This window comes from Ahaetulla prasina, chromosome 3, assembly GCF_028640845.1.
Source record: "Ahaetulla prasina isolate Xishuangbanna chromosome 3, ASM2864084v1, whole genome shotgun sequence".
Classification (NCBI taxonomy): domain Eukaryota; kingdom Metazoa; phylum Chordata; class Lepidosauria; order Squamata; family Colubridae; genus Ahaetulla; species Ahaetulla prasina.
This window is the reverse complement of record NC_080541.1, coordinates 18,142,101-18,164,173: the sequence shown is the minus strand read 5'-3', so window position 1 is coordinate 18,164,173 and position 22,073 is coordinate 18,142,101. Positions and strand designations below refer to the sequence as shown.

Below are 22,073 nucleotides of genomic sequence, written 5' to 3'. Positions count from 1 at the left end.
GAAATTGTGGGTGCTCCATCATTGGAGGCTTTTAAGGAGAGACTGGACAGCCATTTGTCTAGAATGATAGAGGGTCTCTCCTGCTTGAGCAAGGAGTTGGACTAGAAGACCTCCAAGGTCCCTTCCAACTCTGTTATTCTGTTATTCTAAAATGTGAGCATCTTGGGACTACATCTTCCAGAATTCCCTATTGGTATGGGTTCAATTAATACCCATTTATAAGAGGGAGCTAGTATGGTGGAACGAGTCCATAGGAATGATAAATTCTGACCATGGAAAGATAGGCATGAAAGACGATGTATTTTCCTTGCTTTTATGTTTTCAAACAAAGACTGGTTGCTGCCAATTGCAGATGCTTCAAAGCGTACCTTAAATTGGCAGAACGATTGGGCATAAATTACTCTGAGACAACTTCCAACTTGCCACCATTGGATCTTGAAAACCACCCCCTCCTATTTTTCATCATATTCTGATTGCTTAGTTATTTGAGAATAATATTAGTTCCCACTTTTCATTACTCAGATGATTTCATTGTCAAGGAAGTCATTGTCAATGTAAATACTTTGCATTATTCTTAAAAGTGAACTAGGTGTTCCTTTATTCATGAGTACATGGGTCAGGAAGCCAAAAGCAGAATCGTCTTAGTGATGCAGGAAAAAGATAGCTGCACTGCCTTTTGAGACAATTGCAAGGGGTGGGCCAGTCAGAACAGAGATACTGATTCCTGTATTAGAAAAAAAGTCTGTAATCTGTGAAGTGCCTCATACTTACGTCTGCTTTAAAAAAAAAAAGTCCTTTCCCTGTCGTGCTTCATAAATGATTAATCTTCTCTCTGGAGCTGGGATAATTTGTGAGGTAAAAGGTAAAAGTAAAGGTTCCCTTCACACATATGTGCTAGCTAGTCGTTCCCAACTCTAGCGGGGCGGTGCTCATTTCTGTTTCAAAGCCGAAGAGCCAGAACTGTCCAAAGACGTCTCCGTGGTCATATGTCCTGCATGACTAAACGCCAAAGGTGCACAGAACGTTGTTACCTTCCCAACAAAGGTGGTCCCTGTTTTTCTACTTGCATTTTTTTTAACGTGCTTTCGAACTGCTAGGTTGGCAGAAGCTGGGACAAGTAACGGGAGCTCACCCCATTACATGGCACTAGGGATTCGAACAGCTGAACTGCTGACCTTTCGATCGACAAGCTTAGCATCTTAGCCACTGAGCCACCGCATCCCTTAATTTGTGAGGTAGAGACAGACAAATGTGATTGATATAATACCTGCTTCTTTGGATTTCTTTTTTAATTGGGGTTCTGGTATAGTATATTAATTAAAGATTCCAATTATGTTTTCTATGTCTATTTTTTAAACACTATTTTGGATGGATTGATGTGAAGAAAAGAGCATTTTTAAAAATTCTAGGGAATTTTTTAAAGCTCCTGTGGAGATTTGTGCACAGCTGGTACAGATAGTCCTTGACTGACCGACAGTCGTTGAACACTGATGTGGAGTTATAATGGACTGGGAAAGGGTGCTTTTATGGGCCATAGAGCACTTCCGATAGTTCCTCCTCCCACCCCAAAGTCATGTGACCCCACTTCAGCTGCTTGGCAACTGACTTACATTTATGACTGGTTGTAGTGTCCTGTGGCCATATGACCGTCATTTGCAATGTTTTTTGCTGACAAAAAATGCCCACTTGGGAGAACGGGTTTGCACTTACAACTGCATGATTCATTTAATGACTGCCATAAAACAGTTGTAAAATCAGGTCCAGTCTCCATGGGTGCGTTGATTTGTGAATGCAATTCCAGTCCCAACTGCGGTGGTAAGTGACTCTTACCACCCTATTTTTAGGGTTCATCTAAGCTAGTTATCCTCCAAAGATCTACAGTAATACCCTCAGTTCACACCAAGCATGGCTTTTGACCATGTTGGCTGGACTTTGTGTGATTTAAAATTCATTACACTTGTTTTATAGACGGCATTTGCCACCAGCGAGATTAACCAAGATGCACCCAAATTTATCACCCAATTGTTGGAGATGCAACCATAAATCCAGAACATTCTATCATATGTGGTGGACATGCCCCAGCACAAGAAAGTATTTGTGTAAAATTCAAAAATGGTTGGAAGAAATTACAAAGCAAAAAATAGATTTGAAACTTGAACTGTTTTATTAGCAGTACTGGACCCGAAAATGAACCAAAACCTCCAATACATTATACTACACATGCTCACCGCAGCGAGAATCACATTTGCAAAAAATTGGAAACAAAACAATGTACCATCCGACAAAATAGTAATTAAGAAAATTCTTGAATTCACAGAGATGGTATTTGCCGGTTCTCTGAACTACTCAAAATTTCTGCTACCAGTTCTCTAGAACCTGTTAGAAACTGCTAGATTTCACCCCGGTTTATTTTCTCTTTTTTCCCCTTTTGCTTTGTATTTTAACTTTGCAAATAAAATCTAAAAATAAAAAATAAAATAAAAATGAATATGCACTAACAAAGCAAGGGAGAAGGAATTCTAGATTTTGACCTGGATAAACAGAAGAGAAGGCTAACACAATCACCACATCATTAGGTGAGTTCCATAAATTGTATTGGATTCTAACCGCTCTATAATTACTGCACATCCGATTTGCAACAGGAGAATAATTATAGGCCCTGCTCAAAGGAAGGCAACTTATAAAACTGAATGAAAAGTCTGATTCATCTCTCAAGGCAACCTACCCGCTCATTCCGGCACAGAGATTTTGTCGTCTTTATAGTGTCGTCCCCCACCCCACTTTACAATTTCTAAGAAAGGGGAAACTCCTGACGCCTGTCTGAACATGGGCCACTTGTAACTTTTCAATCCAAGTTGTAAAATAATGTTTTGATTATAAGGTTTCGCCCACCTGAAAGGCAATTTCCAAAGTACTAATGACTCTCAGCAATTTTCCCCAATCTTCTTGTGAAATTCCCCTCTTGTTGCGCAACTCTGTCTCTTCTTGGCTGCAGATAAATCAAACTAATTTCTGTAAAACTTTAAAGTTGGCCTGCTTTAGCAATTGACTATTGATGAATCGTTAGGCTCTTTTTTTCTGTTGTTGTTTTTTTCTCAGAAGTGGGTCTGAGTTCTTTGAGTCTTCGGTGAACCAGTTGATATCAGTCCGCTCTTGATTGGGGCCCTCCAGATGGGCAGCACTGTAATTCCAGTTAGCCCCATGGATTAATCTCTGCAGTGGTCAGAGAAGCTAAGGACAAACCAAGTTGGAAAAGTTTGGAGCATGTCGTCAGAGGTGATCTGAATTAGACCTCATTTTTATAGGCAATAGAATTGGTTGAGAACTAGTTTGGCATAGTGACTAAAGTACCAGATTAGAGATCAGGTGACAATTGAGTTCTAGTTCTGCCTTAGGAGAGAAGCTAGTTGGGTGACTTTGGACCATCCTTTCCCTCTCACTCCTAGGAAGAAGGCAATAGTAAACCACTTCGGAAAATTTTGCCAAGAAAATTGCAGGTACTATTCCAGGCTACCAGATTTGGACTGCAAAAATAGAGACAACCATTAGATGGCAGCAAACAGCAATGGGGTTTTGAAAATCTTTTTGCTACCAACTAGTGGTCATCCAGAGTAGCCCAGATCTGACTACAGAATGCAGAATAACAGAGTTGGGAAGGGACCCTGGAGATCAAGCAGGAACTCTTATACCATTCCAAGCGGGAAATCTATGCCACTCCAGACAAATGACTGTCCAATCTCTTCTTATAAACTTCCAGTGATGGAGCACCCACAAGATTTGAAGGAAACATAATGTTTCTGACTAGCAATGCCCTTGTCTTGATTTAGACCTCCTCCCAACCTGTTGCTCCTTTGAGTGCTGCCTCCATAGCATTCACTTTGTCAGAGCTCCCCGGCAAAACAGTTGAGTGGCTTAGTGTCAAGGGATTTTCAGATCCAACTCTTTAGGGTAAACATGCAAAATAGAATAGAATAGAATAGAATAGAATAGAATAGAATAGAATAGAATAGAATAGAATTTTTTTATTGGCCAAGTGTGATTGGACACACAAGGAATTTGTCTTGGTGGATATGCTCTCAGTGTACATAAAAGAAAAGATACGTTCATCAAGGTACAACATTTACAACACAAATGATGGTCAATATATCAATATTGAATAATGAATAATATTGTCTGACAGCTTCCATCTGTCCTGAAAAATATCCAAAGAAGGGGAACTTAAGTACTGTCTAGAACCATAATGGCGAACCTATGGCACGCGTGCCACAGGTGGCACGAGGAGCCATATCAGTGGGCACGTGAGCATGCGCTCGCCAGCCAGCTGATTTTCAGGCCTTCTGGGCCCACCGGAAGGAGGTAAGCAGGCTGTTTCCTTCCTCTGGAGGGCCAGGGGGTGGGGTGGGGAAGGGCTGTTTTTCACTCTTCCCAGGCCCCAGAGTCTTTCTAGGAGCCCGGGGAGGGTGAAAACGGCATTTCTGGCCTCCAAAGGGCCTCTGTGGGGGGGAGGCTGTTTTTGTCCTCCCCAGGCTCCTAGAGAGGCTCTGGAGCCTAGGGAGAGCAAAAAAAGGGCCTACGGGGCCCACCGGGCCATCACGTGCCAAAAGCGGAGGGAGCAAGAGGAGTCATGCACACCTGCATGGGGGGCGGGGCGCCTAGAATTATGGGTGCTCCCCTTGCTTTTGGCACGTGATGGCAAAAAGTTTGGCCATCAGTGGTCTAGAACTTCCACTATAAATACCGCTACTCAATTTCCTCCAACATTCTGGCTTCTTCAATTTTATCAGTTAAACGTTCCTTATTGACTTATAGCGTCAAGGATAGCTGAATGTTTTCTACTTTCTTCTTCCCAGCAAAGAACCTTGCTAGCAAGGCTAGCCAGGGATTTCTACAGCATACTTTTATCAGTAGAGTTTATTTTAAAAGACGTTGTGGTTGGTATAACATTCCCTTCAGGATTCTACTGTCTTTTTGAGCTATTTGTCTAGGTCTGTGCATACCAATTACGGTCCCGCGTGATTCATTCACTAGGAAGTTTCCGTTGTACTTACAGTTTATTTTTACATGGCTTTAGTGTATATTCTGCTTCATAAAATCAAAGAATGATGGCGATGCACCGATTCCAGGCAGTCAGTGTCTGTTAATCAATAATATATTGGACAGAGAAATAAAAGTTCAGTGCAATAGGGGTGGTAGTCCATGACTTACAACCACAATTGAGCCCAAAACTTCTGTTGCAAAGCAAGACAGGTGTTAAATGAGTCATGCCCCATTTTGTAACTTTTCTTGCTACTGTGGTTAAGGGAACCGCTGCAAGTTGCTAAGTTAGTAATATGGGTTGTTAAGTGAATCTCTCCTCCCCATTGACTTTGCTTAGTCGAACGGTCGCAAAAGGAGATCTGTTGTGTCTCGTCCGATCTCACCACAGCCGGGGCCTTCTTATCTGCTTCCGAACACGGAGGAATGTCCTAGTATGCCTCCCGGCCCCAGCCCTGGCTCCATGCCCAGACAGGCTGAAGAGGAGGAAGTATCTCCAGCCCCCAGCTCTGGCTCCATGCCCAGGCAAACAGAGCAACTAGACCCCTCCCCCTCCTCCACAGCATGTGAGCCTGAGGGAGGTCAATTGCCAACAGCTGCAGACTGGAGTGACCCTCGCGTCAGAAGACTTGATAGACGGAGGCAACAGAAGGAAGGGAGGGGCAGGCCTGGATAAGTGCTGAGTCATGGAGCCACACCCCATGGCCTATATAAAGGACCTGCTTTCTGGCATTCTCTGAGTCAGGCAAAGTCTAAACATATCTTGCTGAAGTCACTTTCTGGTCTCCTGCCTGCCCTGAGGACTTTGCTAGGACTTTGGCAGAGCTGCAGAGGCACACCTGATTCGGATTTCCCTGACCCGCCATCAGCGGAGGAGTGGGACACGACAAGATCACAGGACTCCAGGACACTGCAGCTGTCATAAATATGAGTCCGTCGCCAAGCATCTAAATTTTGATCACGTGGCCATGGCGATGCTGCGATGGTCGTAAGTGTGAAAAACGGTCCTGAGTCACTTTTTTCAGTGTTGATGTAACTTTGAACTGTCACTAACCAATGGTTTGAGTCGAGGATATCCTGTGCTACTTATGGTGCTCATACCAATCAGAATCTTAGTTAGAAAGTCCTCTGAAGCAAGGGTCTCCAACCTTGGCAACTTTTAAGACTTGTGGACTTCAACTCCCAGAGTTCCTCAGCCAGCAAAGCTTTGCTGGCTGAGGAATTCTGGGAGTTGAAGTCCACAAGTCTTAAAGTTGCCAAGGTTGGAGACCCCTGCTCTGAAGAGCTTTTAGGAAAAACCTGGCACTTAGCCATTCTCTTGACGCTGGCAAGATCATCTTCAGAACCCGATCTAGGAAGTGCCAGCTCTTTATGGCCTTCTGGAAGGGGAAGGGGCCTGCCAGATTTCATGGGGAAAGGTGTTTTACAGGGCAGGGGCTGCTATGGAAATGGCATGTGTCCTAGGTCCCACTTCATCCTATCTGATGGAATGATCTGATACCTTCAAGGAGAGAGGCCAGTTTCTTGAGATAGGCTCAAACTTCTCCCAGATGATGACCAAGCCAGACCAATGCTTTAGTTACCCTCAATAGGCCATGCAAAGCTGCAGTCCCAACACAGAGCAGATCTGAATATTTTTATCAGTCATAGGCCTGGAATAATCTTCATGGCAGCCCTAATTTTTTTTCCCCCAACCCTCTTTTCTTAAGAGAAGACAGGATCATCCTAAACAGGTTACCAGGTAGAAATCTGCAGAGGCAATAAGAGCAGAAAAATGAATACATTGAAGCTGGTGGCAAATGTCTATGAAGATTCTCAGTTCTTGCAGGTCATGGTTGTCCCAAAGGTTTCCCCGCCGCCCCACCGAAGGCAACTGGACTTTGTTTTTTCTTGAAGTGAACCGAAGAACCTTCTGGGATTAGAAGCAAAATGTCTCCAAAGAAAAAAACAAAAGTCCAGTTGCCTTTTGAAGAAGCACCTTTGGAATTTGTGTGGTGACTTAAAACGGTGGTGCATCGGACAAAATGGACAGCCAGCCACAAAAGCCATCAGAAATTCATTTTTAAGGTGCCGCAATTCTTGGCGAATTGTCTCTCTGGAGAGATTTGGGTATAATAGCACCCTACAGGCCTGCCTGGTTGGAAGTTGCAACCTTATCCTTACAACCAAAAAGGTTCCTGCCGTTCATCTTGATTCAGCGCTAAGCCCAATTGCGGAATTGCCAGTTTTAATCTCAACATAGCATCCTTCTCTCTCTCTCTCTCTCTCTCTCCCCCCTCCCTTCACTCTCCCTCTCGGCCTCCGACCGAAGTGGAAAATGAGCCAAGGACTGGGAGAGACAGCAACGTCTTACAATGCCTTTGTAGGAAGATTCCCAGGGAAGTGGAAGGGTTGCGTCATATAGATTAGAGATGGCCCCATCGGTGTTAATTATCAGAAGGGACAAGGGATGGGTGTGGCGGCATTTTCTTGCTTACTCAAACCGTACTTTCTTTCCCAGGGTAAAAGGGGGCAGGAAGATCTGCAACCCCCCTCCCCTCCTTTGTCAGTATTTCTCTGCAGATTTTGGGGGGTGGGGGAGTAATTTAAAGATTAGAGATTCTATAACTATATACATTTTTAGTAGAATTCCAAGTTCCAGATTCTATGTGATGCTTCAGCCATGCTCATAAAATTAAGGAGCAAAGTGGTGTTTTAGAATTAAAGATAACGCACGCTTTGAGAGCGGATGTGACTGCAGTTCTTGAGAATATATACAGGGAGTCCTGAATTTATAACCACAATGCAGTCTGCTCATTCTGGTCATAAGTCGTCACAATTGTAAAGCAGGTCTTCATGCGACCGGATCCAATTTTATAACCTTTTTTTGCAACAGTTATTAAACAAATTTGTCAAAAACTGGAAGTAAACATTGATTTTTTTGGGGTCAAAATATGCTGGAATTTGTGGTTACATGATTGTGGGATGCTACAAACAGCCATAAATATGGGCCAATTGCTATGTGCTCAAAATGCGGTTATGTGACTGCAGAGGGGTAGCCATCAGAACTTTGGAAGCAGGTTGTACGTACCTTTTGGAGGATCCATTGTAACTGTGAACAGTCGTTACAACCGATTGTAAATTGCACCGTACTGTATTTCAGAGTTCAAAGCACTTTCTGTGTCAGGTGAACGAAATCAAGAACCAAGGCTGTTCAAATGAGTGCAAATTTATTCCATGCTAGCTCCGTACAAGAATCTGAATGGACGAAGCAAATTGGAGGTAGATAAGACTCAATGGAATTCAAGGGGAACCGGACTTAGGTCTCTTGTGGGAGCAAAGGGATTCAAGACCAATGACACACTTGACTCCTTCTGCATCCTCAGCCTGGTCACCTAACATTCAATACATTAGCTTTTCCCACCTTGAACTTTCCAGGTGTATTAGATGACTCTCAAGATTGTCAGCAGGTCCCACAATTCTCTGAAAGGCACCTCACATCTGGAAGGCACCATGGCCATGCTATCTGGGAATTCTCAGGAGCCTTCATCCTGGGAATAGCAGATCAAACAGGAGGCATGTGAACTCAGTGACTTTTGTGACCATCTTTCAAGACGGAAGAAGGCTGCTGATTGCAAAGGTTCTCAGAAGAAATGTGATTTAGTGAGATCTTGGCCTAAGGTTCCTTCCTTTATTGTTGATGATTTCTTTGATAAGATTTTAGGCAGAGGCACAGTTTTGCACTAATTTCCTTATCACGGCAATTTTTTGCTTACCCATTCTGAATCCATCTTTTCATCACCACTCCAAGTGTTAAGCACTCTTTTTAAAATACTCTTGTTTCAGCTAGCTATTTATATGCTTATTTATTGATTGATGAAGAATGTTGCTCACTGGAGGGAGTGTGGAGACTTTCCCCATTTATTCAAAATGTAAATTTATGTATGATTTATATTGTGTCCTAAAAAAATGTGTCCCTAACACCTTGAAGTAGAACTGGAGCAACTCTTTGCCCTAAAGGACTAAGATAACTAAGAACACAACCAGATTGTAGGACCAATGTGATAAAAGAAAAAAGAGGGGGTAGAGACTACCGATAGAGAAACAAGACACTGAGCCACCGCATCCCTTGCGTTAGCTGTTATAGTACTGCCTTTTCAGTCGTCCTTCTCTCTTCCACAGATGCTACTTTGATCGCTAGCATCATTTCAACTTAGCTCCTTAACATGATGCTCTTGAGGTGTTGGGACTGTCAAGACCCAGGCTGGCTAAGAATTTGGAAAGAGGCACATCTGACACATTAAGTGGTGCTAGGCTGACAAACAAGGGGCCTTATGAGACTTCTTTCCGTCCTATCCAATGCGGTATGGATATTATAAGTGACAAACAACCCACTTCCTCCTTCCAATTATTTACTATGAGTTGCTTCTTACATAATGCCCCTGCATTGCTTAGTCAGGCAACTTGCAGCTGTAAGAAGCATTATCTCATACTAGAATGGGCAAATGAGTTCTGTGGAACCCTCTTTGAATACAGCAACTCATTATTCTCATTATTTTCAGATGTGAAACATGAAACATGTAGCGCAAGTCTAAAATTGGCTGAGACTCCAATTTTTATTCCTCAGCACAGATGGGGAAAAAATGTAGGACCTTTTCATGTTTAAGATAGTCCTCGACTCTGTGAGTTTCATCACCTACTTGGAATCCATTGTCCAATCTTCCACCAATGTAACGTTGCTCCATCTAGCTAAGAGTAAGTACAGTAGTAATTTTTTTAAAAAATCAGCCCCTTTGCCCATTTATTTGTTTGTATCCCACCTTTGTTTTATATATCTTTTACAAGAGTCATCTAGAAATCTTTCTGTTTACATCCTGGTTCCTTGTGTGATGAGCTACCCAACAGTTATCCTGGAAGGGGCAATATTTAGCAGGCTGCACTTATTTGTTTGGCTTTCTAGCTACTGTTGGGAATTCCGCCCGCCTCTTTTGTAAAGCTGGAATGCTATCAATCCAACGTGATCAAGGCCTGGTCAGAGTATCAATACACTGTCTATTTATATAACACAATAAAATAATTAATTGTGCAAAGTTCTGGTTGACAGGATGTTGAAAGCTGATAAGACTTCAGGTGGAATCTTTGCATGACTGCCTCATGTGGTGCGTATAATTGCAATCAATCAGAATATTTACATAGGCAGTGAAGAACTTCATTCCTCAGACTGAACTTTCCACTCTAGGCTGACACTGTCTTTTAAATCAAAAGGCATTCAAGAAAAACTAGAGGACTAAGGGTGACAGGATAGCAGTCTTCCTATATTTGAGGGGCTGTCACAAAAAAGAATGGTCAACCTATTCTTCAAAGCACCTGAAGGCGGGCAAGAAGCAATGGGTGGAAACTAATCAAGGAGAGACTCAACCTAGAACCAAGGAGAAATTTCCTGACAGAACAATTAATCAGTGGAACAGTTTGCCTGCAGACGTTGTGGGTGCTCCATCGCTTGAGGGTTTCTAGAAAAGATTGGACAGCCATTTGTCTGAAATGGTGTAGGTCTCCTGGTTGAGCAGAAGACCTCCAAGGTCCCTTCCAACTCTATTATTATGGTTATGGCTATATAAGTGTGCTGTGAGCACATTGTCCAGACTGATATTGAATTCATTATGTTCTTTTTGGGGGGTTACTGCAATTTGTTCATCTATGGTTTTCAACGTAATACAAACTCAGCCAATTGTAATATATTCAGTAACGCACAATTAAATTAAATAACTGTTTTTAAATCCACATAATGGTAGAACGATTACCATTATGAATGACTAGAGTTGGGAACGACTAGCACATATGTGCGAGGGGAACCTTTACCTTTACCTAATGGTAGAACTTTCATAAATTGGTTCAAGATCACGAAGCATTAGACAAGCTTTCCTTTTTTTTCAGAGCTTTTCATCAGACAGGAGGATAAACAGACCAAAATTTGGAGAGAGAAAAAAACAATTATTGATGGACAATGTGGTTCTGCATATACATGTAGTCTTAAACAGGTATATAGGCAAAAACATCAGGCATTTTAAATCAGATCATAACAAGGGCTGTGATGGCTTCGCGTGGGGCCGAGAATCCTCAGAAGAGCAGCTTGGATGGAAAAACAACAACAAGAACACACACACATCCCAAAAAAAGTAGTTGATTCTACAATTTTTGAAAAATAGATAATCCAATTGTAATACATTTCTGAAACTATGAAATCCAAGAGAAACACACTGATTTCTTAGTGCCATTTTTAAAAGCTGGAAATAGTTTCCATCTAGCTCTGTTTTCTACCTATCAAGGTTTCTGTTTCATTTAAGGCAGGGGTGTCCAAACTTGGCAACTTTAAGACTTGTGGACTTCAACTCCCAGAATTCCTCAGCCAGCAAAGCTTTGCTGGCTGAAGAATTCTGGGAGTTGAAGTCCACAAGTCTTAAAGTTGCCAAGTTTGGACATCCCTGATTTAAGGATAGAGATGATTCTGAGCAACACCCAGCTTTTCTCATTCTGTTTATATTGCTCAGTATAACAGCGCTGCATGGTAGATTGGAGAGTTGGCATAGAAAGCCACAACTGGTGTGTTTTCTGTGAAGGCCAGTCTTTGAAAGAGGGATGTGTACTATAGCCAGTGGTGGGAGTCAGCCAGTTCGCACCACTTCGGGAGAACCGGTTGTTAACTTTCTGAGCAGTTTGGTGAACTGGTTGTTGGAAGAAATCATTAGGGAGAGACAGGTTGTTAAATTACTTGAATCTCACCACTGACTATAGCAATAGCATTTCATATATACCGCTTCACAGTGCTTTTACAGTCCTCTCTAAGCAGTTTACAGAGTCAGCCTATTGCCCCCAATAATCTGGCTCCTCATTTTACCGACCTTGGAAGGATGGAAGTCTGAGTCAACCTTGAGCCGGCCAGCATCGAAATCCTCCTCCTTGTACCCGAATAGCATGAACTGATGGCTGCATTTCCGTGTCATAACTCTTGAGCACTTCTCCAGATGTTTCCTCCACCCGCTTTTGCTGATGTTGAAACAGAGGAGGGCGGGGAAAAGTGGTCTCCTTGGAGCAAGCAAAGCCTTTTGCCTTCATCCCTGATCAATGTGGGCAAGCCAGCTTCTCTTATTTTAAAAACTGTTTGCACTACATAAACCATGGCCCAAATTTGGTAATCCAGGAATGCGTAATCCCAGCTAATAACACCTCTCAAGGGAATGCCACTGACTTGCAGATGACTCCGATTTCTGTTTCTTCACCTGATGGGTGTGGAGGAATGGGAAAGAGTGAGCACACATGTGGGTAACACAGCACCTTGCCAGGAGGAAGTTTTTCGCTGAAAAAAAAAAAAAAAGGCCTGTGTGTTTACAAAGTCGTGTCATCATGACTCAAAGCTTTTACTGCAGATCCACCCTTTCCATCTTTTCTTTTTAAAAACAACAACAAGAACACACACACATCCCAAAAAAGTAGTTGATTCTACAATTTTGAAAAATAGATAATCCAATTGTAATACATTTCTGAAACTATGAAATCCAAGAGAAACACACTGATTTCTTAGTGCCATTTTTAAAAGCTGGAAATAGTTTCCATCTAGCTCTGTTTTCTACCTATCAAGGTTTCTGTTTCATTTAAGGCAGGGTGTCCAAACTTGGCAACTTTAAGACTTGTGGACTTCAACTTCCAGAATTCCTCAGCCAGCAAAGCTTTGCTGGCTGAGGAATTCTGGGAGTTGAAGTCCACAAGTCTTAAAGTTGCCAAGTTTGGACATTCCTGATTTAAGGATAGAGATGATTCTGAGCAACACCCAGCTTTTCTCATTCTGTTTATATTGCTCAGTATAACAGCGCTGCACGGTAGATTGGAGAGTTGGCATAGAAAGCCACAACTGGTGTGTTTTCTGTGAAGGCCAGTCTTTGAAAGAAGGATGTGTACTATAGCCAGTGGTGGGAGTCAGCCAGTTCGCACCACTTCGGGAGAACCGGTTGTTAACTTTCTGAGCAGTTTGGTGAACTGGTTGTTGGAAGAAATCATTAGGGAGAGACAGGTTGTTAAATTACTTGAATCTCACCACTGACTATAGCAATAGCATTTCATATATTCATATATTCACATTTCATTTCACAGTGCTTTTACAGTCCTCTCTAAGCAGTTTACAGAGTCAGCCTATTGCCCCCAATAATCTGGCTCCTCATTTTACCGACCTTGGAAGGATGGAAGTCTGAGTCAACCTTGAGCCGGCCAGCATCGAAATCCTCCTCCTTGTACCCGAATAGCATGAACTGATGGCTGCATTTCCGTGTCATAACTCTTGAGCACTTCTCCAGATGTTTCCTCCACCCGCTTTTGCTGATGTTGAAACAGAGGAGGGCGGGGAAAAGTGGTCTCCTTGGAGCAAGCAAAGCCTTTTGCCTTCATCCCTGATCAATGTGGGCAAGCCAGCTTCTCTTATTTTAAAAACTGTCTGCACTACATAAACCATGGCCCGAATTTGGTAATCCAGGAATGCGTAATCCCAGCTAATAACACCTCTCAAGGGAATGCCACTGACTTGCAGATGACTCTGATTTCTGTTTCTTCACCTGATGGGTGTGGAGGAATGGGAAAGAGTGAGCACACATGTGGGTAACACAGCACCTTGCCAGGAGGAAGTTTTTCACTGAAAAAAAAAAGGCCTGTGTGTTTACAAAGTCGTGTCATCATGACTCAAAGCTTCCACAAAGCATCAAAGCAGGTCCACCCTTTCCATCTTTTCTTTTTTTCAAAAAACAAAACAAAAAAAAAAGATTTCTCTTCTTTCTCAAAACTGTGCAGTTTTGCTCCGAGAATCTTTCACCAGGTCCTCAACCTCCTTTTCTGCACGGTGGAGTGGTAGATCTCGGTAGATGAAAGTGTCTTTTCCAAGCCATTAATTCAGCAAAAAGCCAACTGGCGAGATCTTTTTATTTATTTATTTTAAAAAAAATATACCGCATGGCAAACACCTCTAGCACCTTGGGCCCATTTAATTTGCATCATTTCTCCCAATTCCAGGCTCAGCAGCTGAAAGGCAAAGCTATTTGAAGGCACAGGGGGATACATTTATACCGTTCCGTGCAGTTAGCTCCTGTTTTGGCTTTACAATATGGTTGCATTTGTGAACAATTTAGCTAAGATGTAGAAAAGATGCAGCTGGTTTGTGTTGACTGGTGCGATGGACCAAGAAATTGGCAGAGCAGAGTTCTGTCATAATTGTCAAATGCAACCAACTGTTATGCTAGATACTACTGCTCTACGGAGAAGCATTATCTACCTGTGGAGCTCTCGGGATACAAATTTGCCTGTCCAAATTTATTGCAGCGTAGACTTGTTTATCTATGGATTTACCTTTCCATGATTTTCTAGCAAAAATTGCTTCTCTCTTGAATGGCCAGACGGCCATCCATTATGCTGTAGGGGTCATTTCAAGCGAAGCCACTTAGATTATTATGTCTATTGTCTGCCCATCTGGAAAAACCCAGGAAGAGAAAATCCATAAACAAACCTATGAGAAAGTAGGGAATCTTTATCTATTTTTTTTCCAACCAGGAGTAGTCTTCATGGCAGGTTCACATGACAGAGAAACCTAGTTTACAGACCAGTTATTTATTTATTTTATTTGCATTTATATATCCCGTCCTTCTCCGAAGACTCAGGGCGGCTTAGAACACAGAATGTATTTGTAGGATGGAAAATGTATTTGTTGCTCAGCTATGGGGTGCTGTGGTCACTATCACCTGATCCACACATAATGCTCAGTAGAAATGGGTAGCTTCACATATAACACTAAGCCAAAATCAGCAAATCATAATGTAGTCCTTGACTTACGACCAAAAATGGGTTTTCAAGTAAGTTGTGTCCAATTTTACATCCTTTTTTTTGTTGTTGCTACAGTTGTTAAGTGAATCACGGCAATTGCTAAACAAATCACACAGTTGTTAAGTGAACCTGACTTCCCCATTGCTTTTGCTTGTGGGAGGATCCCCAATGGCGATCACGTGATCATGGGACCCTGCAGTCATTAATAAATACACGCTGATTGTCGACCACTTGAATTTTGGCCTCATGACCCTGTGGGATGCTGCAGTGGTCATAAGTGCGAGGAATGGTTGCAAATAACTTTTTTTTAGTGTTCCCTTTTTCCACTGTAACTTCAGACAGTCTCTAAATAAATGGTTGTAAGTCAAGGATTACCTGTATTGCGTTTTGCATTATGTGTAAAGCAGGTTTCTGAATCAATTGCAGCTGGTTTGCATGATAGTATTCTGGCTCTTATGATGGTATCTTTTATAGAATAGAATAGAATTTTTTTTTTTTTATTGGCCAAGTGTGATTGGACACACAAGGAATTTGTCTTGGTGCATATGCTCTCAGTGTACATAAAAGAAAAGATACCTTCATCAAGGTACAACATTTACAACACAATTGATGATCAATATATCAATATAAATCATAAGGATTGCCAGCAACAAGCTATAGTCATACAGTCATAAGTGGAAAGAGATTGGTGATGGGAACTATGAAACGATTAATAGTAGTGCAGATTCAGTAAATAGTCTGACAGTGTTGAGGGAATTATTTGTTTAGCAGAGTGATGGCCTTGGGAAAAACTGTTCTTGTGTCTAGTTGTTCTGGTGTGCAGTGCTCTATAGCGCTTTTGAGGGTAGGAGTTGAAACAGTTTATGTCCAGGATGCGAGGGTCTGTAAATATTTTCACGGCCCTCTTCTTGATTCGTGCAGTATACAGGTCCTCAATGGAAGGCAAGTTGGTAGCAATTATTTTTCTGCAGTTCTAATTATCCTCTGAAGTCTGTGTTTTTCTTGTTGGGTTGCAGAACCGAACCAGACAGTTATAGAGGTGCAAATGACAGACTCAATAATTCCTCTGTAGAATTGGATCAGCAGCTCCTTGGGCAGTTTGAGCTTACTGAGTTGGCGCAGAAAGAACATTCTTTGTTGTCCTTTTTTAATGATGTTTTTGATGTTAGCTGTCCATTTGAGATCTTGCGATATGATAGAACCCAGAAATTTGAAGGTTTCTACTGTTGATACTGTGTTGTCAAGTATTGTGAGAGGTGGAAGTATGGAAGGGTTTTTCCTAAAGTCTACCACCATTTCTACGGTTTTGAGTGTGTTCAGTTCCTCCATCAGATAACAAGTTATCAAGAGCACTTTTTAGATGGAAATATGATACACGTAGCTGAAAGGGATAAGAAAAGTGCCTGTTGAAATTCCTTACACAACTCTTAAGTCGACTTTCCATGTTCAAGAAAGGAATACACTGAAGAATACGTATCATGGATAAAATTGAGCATGATTGTCTTTATACCATACCTTAGGGCAGGGGTAAAATTAATTTTTTTTGCTACCGGTTTTGTGGGCGTGGCTTGATGGGTGTGGCTTGGTGGCAGGGGTCATGTGACTGGGTGGGCGTGGCTATGTGACGGGATCAAAAGACAGAAACTCACTAACAATGTCCTGCTGGGGCAGGGTTGGACTAGATGACTTCCAGGTCCCTTCCAGCCCAGGATTATCCTCTGAAGCTGCCTCTAGTGCCAGGTTTGTACTCCTTCCTTCCTTCCTTCCTTCCTTCCTTCCTTCCTTCCTTCCTTCCTTCCTTCCTTCCTTCCTTCCTTCCCTGCCTCCTTTCTCTCTCTCTCTCTCTCTCTCAAAAACAACCCCCCCCCGTACACACACCATTTTTCCTCCCAGCTGGCGTCCCTGATAGCCAAACCAAAAAAGAATGTATCGAATGTAGGAGATGACCAGGCTGAGGATGCAGAAGGAATCAAGTGTGTCATTGTTCTTGAGTCCCTTTGCCCCCACAAGAGACCTAAGTCCGGCTCTCCTTGAATTCCATTGACTCTTATCTACCTCCAGTTCAGTGGTGAAATGTAAAATTTGTTACTCTCGGTTCTGTGGGCGTGGCTTGGTGGTGGGGGTAATGTGACTGGGTGGGCGTGGCCAACTTTTTACTTTTAAAAGCATTTTTTCTACAACCTCTTCGGCCGAGGAGGTTGTAGAAAAAATACTTTTAAAAGTAAAATAAAAAAACCTCCCATGATCGCGCGGTTCAGCTGGGCATGGGAGGGGGGAAGAGATTTTTGCTACCGGTTCTCCGAACCACCCGCCGCCATCGCTACCAGATCAGGTGATCTGGTCCGAACCAGGAGCATTTCACCCCTGACTTAGGGGTCTTTGTAGGCTTGACTAACTTCCCATGATCCTCTTAGGGTTTTGACTAGTAGCGTGATTCTCAATCTTGGCAACTTTAAGATGTACGGACTTCAAGGGCCGGCATTCCCCAGCCAGCCATTCTGTGAGTTGAAGTCCACATGTCTTAATTAGCATGGTTGAGAAATACTATTTTAGAATGCCCAACAATTATATGCCTAATATTAGCATCAATGTTGTCACTCACAAGCACCCTATTACTATAGTTCAGGGGTCTCCAATCCCCAGGCCGCAACCGCCTATCGGGTGTTGAACCTTTCGAAACCAGTCCACGGAAATGGTAGGTGAGCATGCATGTGCACGCATCCTCTCTCGCGCAAGCAGTGGGCGAGCTCTTGTTTGCATGCTCCATCTGCACGAGTAGCGGGCACACATGCCCGTTACTTGCGCAAATGGAGCTGCGTGTGCGCGCTTGCCTGATGCACACATGGAACCATCCCCTCTGCTTCCCACCACCGGTCAGCAAAGCCAAAAAGGTTGGGTTACTCTGCTGTAGTTTATTCTCAGCAATACCAGCCTCCATAACAGTATATCAAAGCTGGTGAGGTACGGTTAAAAACATTTTAAGGATTCCCACCTTTTATAGCTCTAAAAATTTGTAAAAACAGTGTTGTGCATATGAGTGAGTGAGAGAAAAGCAGAAAAAAAAATTATTTGGTTATGAAGACATTTTTTTTTGTTGTTGTAATGACGTATCTTAGAATATAAGAGGGTCTCGCTGAAAAGATCAGAAGGAATGCTGTTCGAAAACACCATAAAAAGTAGCCACTTTTCCACGAATTTGCCCATTTGTTGTCTAAGATAAGGTCTTGTGAAATAGGCCAATATAGTAATAAACCACCTTGCAAGAGATGATGCTAAAATGCTGCAATATCCCATTTCTGCTGAAGTTAAATATTTGTTTTTGAAGTAAAACCTTGACCTATAACATAAATGTCAAAATCAAATAATGTAACAATGCCTTTTAAATTCAGGAAGGAATCCCTACATGCTTCTAAGTTTGTTTAACCTCTCTTTGGTTTTTTCCCCAAACTGGCCACAGTCATAAACATAACCTTCCCAGTGCCTTTACATGAGTTGGGAAATATCTGAAATGAATTTAACTGTAGCTGACTAAAACATTAGAATCAAAGACATAGTCAAATATTTGACAAATGATTGGTTTGTAAAGTTTTGCATCCCAATAGTTTTCAGTTTGCAATCAGTATAGTAGATTTGATGTGGTGGAACTTTAATTTGTCATGAGATTGTCTTCAATAAAGCTTGGGAGTTCATGACCTTCAGAGCATCCATCTGCTTATCTTAGATCAGGGCAGGGGTGAAATGTTCCCGTTTCAGACCGGATTGCCTGATCTGGTAGTGATAGCAGGTTGTTCGGAGAACCGGTAGCAAAAATCCCTTCTCCCTCCCATGCCCAGCTGAGCTGCGCAATCATCAGAGTATTTTTTTTTTACTTCTAAAAGCATTTTTTTCTTCAGCCGAAAAAATGCTTTTAAAAGTAAAAAAAAAAAGCCTCTGATGATCGCGCGGCTCAGCTGGGATCGTCAGAACCTTTTAAAAGCAGTTTTTACAATCTCTTCAGCCAAAGAAATTGTAGAAAAAATGCTTTTAAAAGTAAAAAAAAAGTTGGCCACGCCCACCCAGTCACATTACCTCCCCACCCACAGAACCGGTAGTAACAAATTTTACATTTCACCACTGGAACAGGGGTGTCAAACTTGCGTCCCTTAGGCCGGATGCATCATGCACTAGCTACACCCACGCCCGGTTTAGCAAAGGGGGGGAAAGTCGCGATTCGTCAAAACGCCGTTTGACACAGCTGTCCTAAGTAATGTCAGGCCTGACACATACATACAGATCAGGGGACTCCAGCCTTGGCAACTTTAAGACTTGTGGACTTCAACTCCCAGAAGTCCACAAATGTTCAAATCCATGGCTGGCTGGAGAATTCTGGGTGTTAAAGTCTACAAGTCTTACAGTTGCCATGGTTGGAGAGCCCTGCTTTAGATCTTGTGTTTGTCTCTGAGCAGATGTTGGGAGAACTGGAGATGGCAAGGATTTTCATGCTCCTTTGTTCAGGTTCAGATTGTCTTCTGATCCAGTTTTGCCTTGGTAGTCATCCATCCATGCCTCTGCTGGGTAGAGGAACCTCTTTCGTTCATCTGCCCCATATTACCTGATGGATACAAAGGCTGAAGTGGTTCCATTCCTTCTTCAGTGGGTGTGTCAGCGCTTCAAGTATTGCACCCATTGAAAGCAGAACTCCAAGGCAAGCATATTCCTCAAATTTATTGGATCATATTGGCACAACTGATGAAAACCAACTCTGAAGTTTCCTGCGATTTTCACCTAATTAAAAAGTAAACGTTCCCCCTTCCCCCCCAGGTCATCGGTCACATTGTCCAATAGTGGTGCTGGCAGGTTGCCTGGTTACTCCACTCCTCCTCAGCCACCTGTGGGAATGATCTTGGTTCCTACAGGAAAACTTTTTATTTTGACGGCCATGCCGAGTTATGTAAAATTCCCCCTTCCCTTTCTGCCCCTTCGCTTTGTGGCAACCATGAAGCCCAAAGATGGCCTCAGCCAGGCTCGCTTCAGGGTTGACAGGGTGATTTCAACCTGTGACAGTGGAGTTAGGCAAGATTAGCCTGGGGCCCCCTGATATTCAAGATGCCGGAGGGGTCAGCTTCCCTCTTCTGCTTTTTCACATCTATATGAAGCTGCTGTGTAGTTTAGGGTACAGCGTCATCAGTAAGAGTGATGATATTCAGTTGTTTGTCACTTCTTCAGGCTGTAAGGGAGATGCTGTTGATGTCTTTCCCAATACTTGGAGGCTGTAAGGGTTTGGATAGGAGGCAACAGGCTGAAACTGAACCACAATGAGATGGAGTTGCTATTTGTCCATTGGGTTTCTCTGTTGCTGACAGGATGGATGCTTGCTGAGTAGACACTATCCATGAAGGAGTATATCCAGTGGTGGGATTCAAATAATTTAACAACCGGTTCTCTGCCCTAATGACCGGCTGGGTGGGCGTGGCCAGGGGGTGTGACAGGCAGCACTTGGCCTCCTGTACCCCCCTGGGAGCAAAAACAGGCTGCGGGGGGGTGCCATGCCCCTGCACCCTGTTTTGGGCCTAGTAGGCCTCCCTGCACTTACCTGGGAGCCAAAACGAGGTGCATGGGGACTCCTGGAAGGAGAGGGGAGGAGCCAGCCAGCAATTTAACAACTGGTTCGCCCGACCCGAACCGGCTGAATCCCGCCACTATGTATATCCTCACCTCACAGTGGAAGAAAGCCTGGGGAGATGTCCTACCTGCGTGGAGATCTGCACTCCTTTTATTTGCTATAAATGCCCCACGGTTTGAACAAGGCTCCTTTCCCTTCATTTAAATTTAACAGGAAAATAAGACGGGTTTAAAATTCAAAACAAAAAGATTTGCTTCCATTTATATCCACCCAGAAGGAAAGGGAGAATAGAGAGTTTTTCCTTTTTCCCTGCTTTTCTTTTTTTAGCAGCCAGGTGTTAGTTTTAGACTCCTCCTGAGAGAACAGCAGTATGCTTGGCAGTTTTAAGTGGCCCATGTCAACACTACTACTTAGTATTCTCTGGTTTTGCACAGCGATTGCAGGAAAACACAGTAATATTAAGGATGCTCCTGAAGTAGCAAATGGATATTGTTACTTTTTCTAGATTTTGCAGGGAGCTTTGGGAAGCTTCCGATTTTGTTTTTGAAGAGAGTATGGATTCCTTCCCCCACCCCAATTTTCCACTAGAAAATGAGTTTGCTAATTTTCAGCAATTTGACATCAAATATCAAGACCACAATGTTAGGTACATCTGTGGGTTTTTTTAGATTGATATATCAGTTATGTGTATGAGATAGATAGATAGATGATAGATAGATAGATAGATAGATAGATAGATAGATAGATAGATAGATAGATAGATAGATAGATAGATAGATAGATAGATGATAGACAGACAGACAGACAGACATCAAATATACACATCTGCCTATCCCAGGTCTTTGGGAAGGACTACATAGGCAGATAAAAATACCAAATCCAGTCTGAACACCTGGATGACTGTGCAACAAACCATAATAAATATAAATAATATAAATATAAAGTTTATATTAGAAATAAGATAAATTACTCCTTATCCCATCCAGAAGTAAACTCCCTCCCTCCCTCCCCAACAATTGTTTTCTGTCTAGGAAATAACAACACTCACCCATCTCACTTAAAAATGAATAGAATAGTAGCTTTGGTTTAGTTTTGGCACTGTTGTGTATCTTGTAATTATACTAAAATAACTCAGTTCCAAAGATGTTGTTTCAGGTTGCGTTATGCAACACGCCTTTCAACTGCTTGAATATTCTTTTATTGCTATCTATTTCCATTTTTATCCCAGAACATCTGTTCTGGCAATATTTACTGAAAAGTGTGTGTTCCACCAGTTTATTCTAATCAGTTTGTCTGAAAATTAAGGCTTGGGAAGGAAAATTGCTACAGGCATTGAAAAAAAAACCACAAATGCATCTATTTAAATGTAATGCAGAAAGTCTGGTTTTCATTCTCATTGTATTTGTTCGGTTTATAACCTTCCTCAGTCCAAGACACAGGGAAAATAACTTTATCCTAAATACTAAATACGCTATTTCGAGGACTCCCAGATGTAGGCTGCAGAATTCCAAGCACTCATTAAAAGTAGCAGAGAGTTTCCTGTATCTCTTGGTCGTCATCTGGTGGTTCTCCAGATTTTTGCAACCCACATCTAACATCTGCT

The 22,073-nt window shown here is 42.4% G+C and overlaps 1 protein-coding gene and 1 long non-coding RNA gene across 2 annotated transcripts in view; one reads left to right on the top strand and one right to left on the bottom strand.

The window, feature by feature from the left end:
- The window catches only part of NSMCE2 (NSE2 (MMS21) homolog, SMC5-SMC6 complex SUMO ligase), a 294,893-nt gene that overhangs the window by 239,716 nt on the left and 33,104 nt on the right, over positions 1-22,073 (top strand). The gene's annotated exons all lie outside the window — the stretch shown is intronic.
- Positions 2,044-12,253, bottom strand: LOC131196378 (uncharacterized). Its single transcript, XR_009154706.1, has 4 exons — positions 11,913-12,253; positions 8,105-8,271; positions 5,049-5,134; positions 2,044-3,231 (listed from the first exon to the last, which is right to left on the bottom strand). It is a non-coding gene; the product is annotated as an uncharacterized LOC131196378 (long non-coding RNA).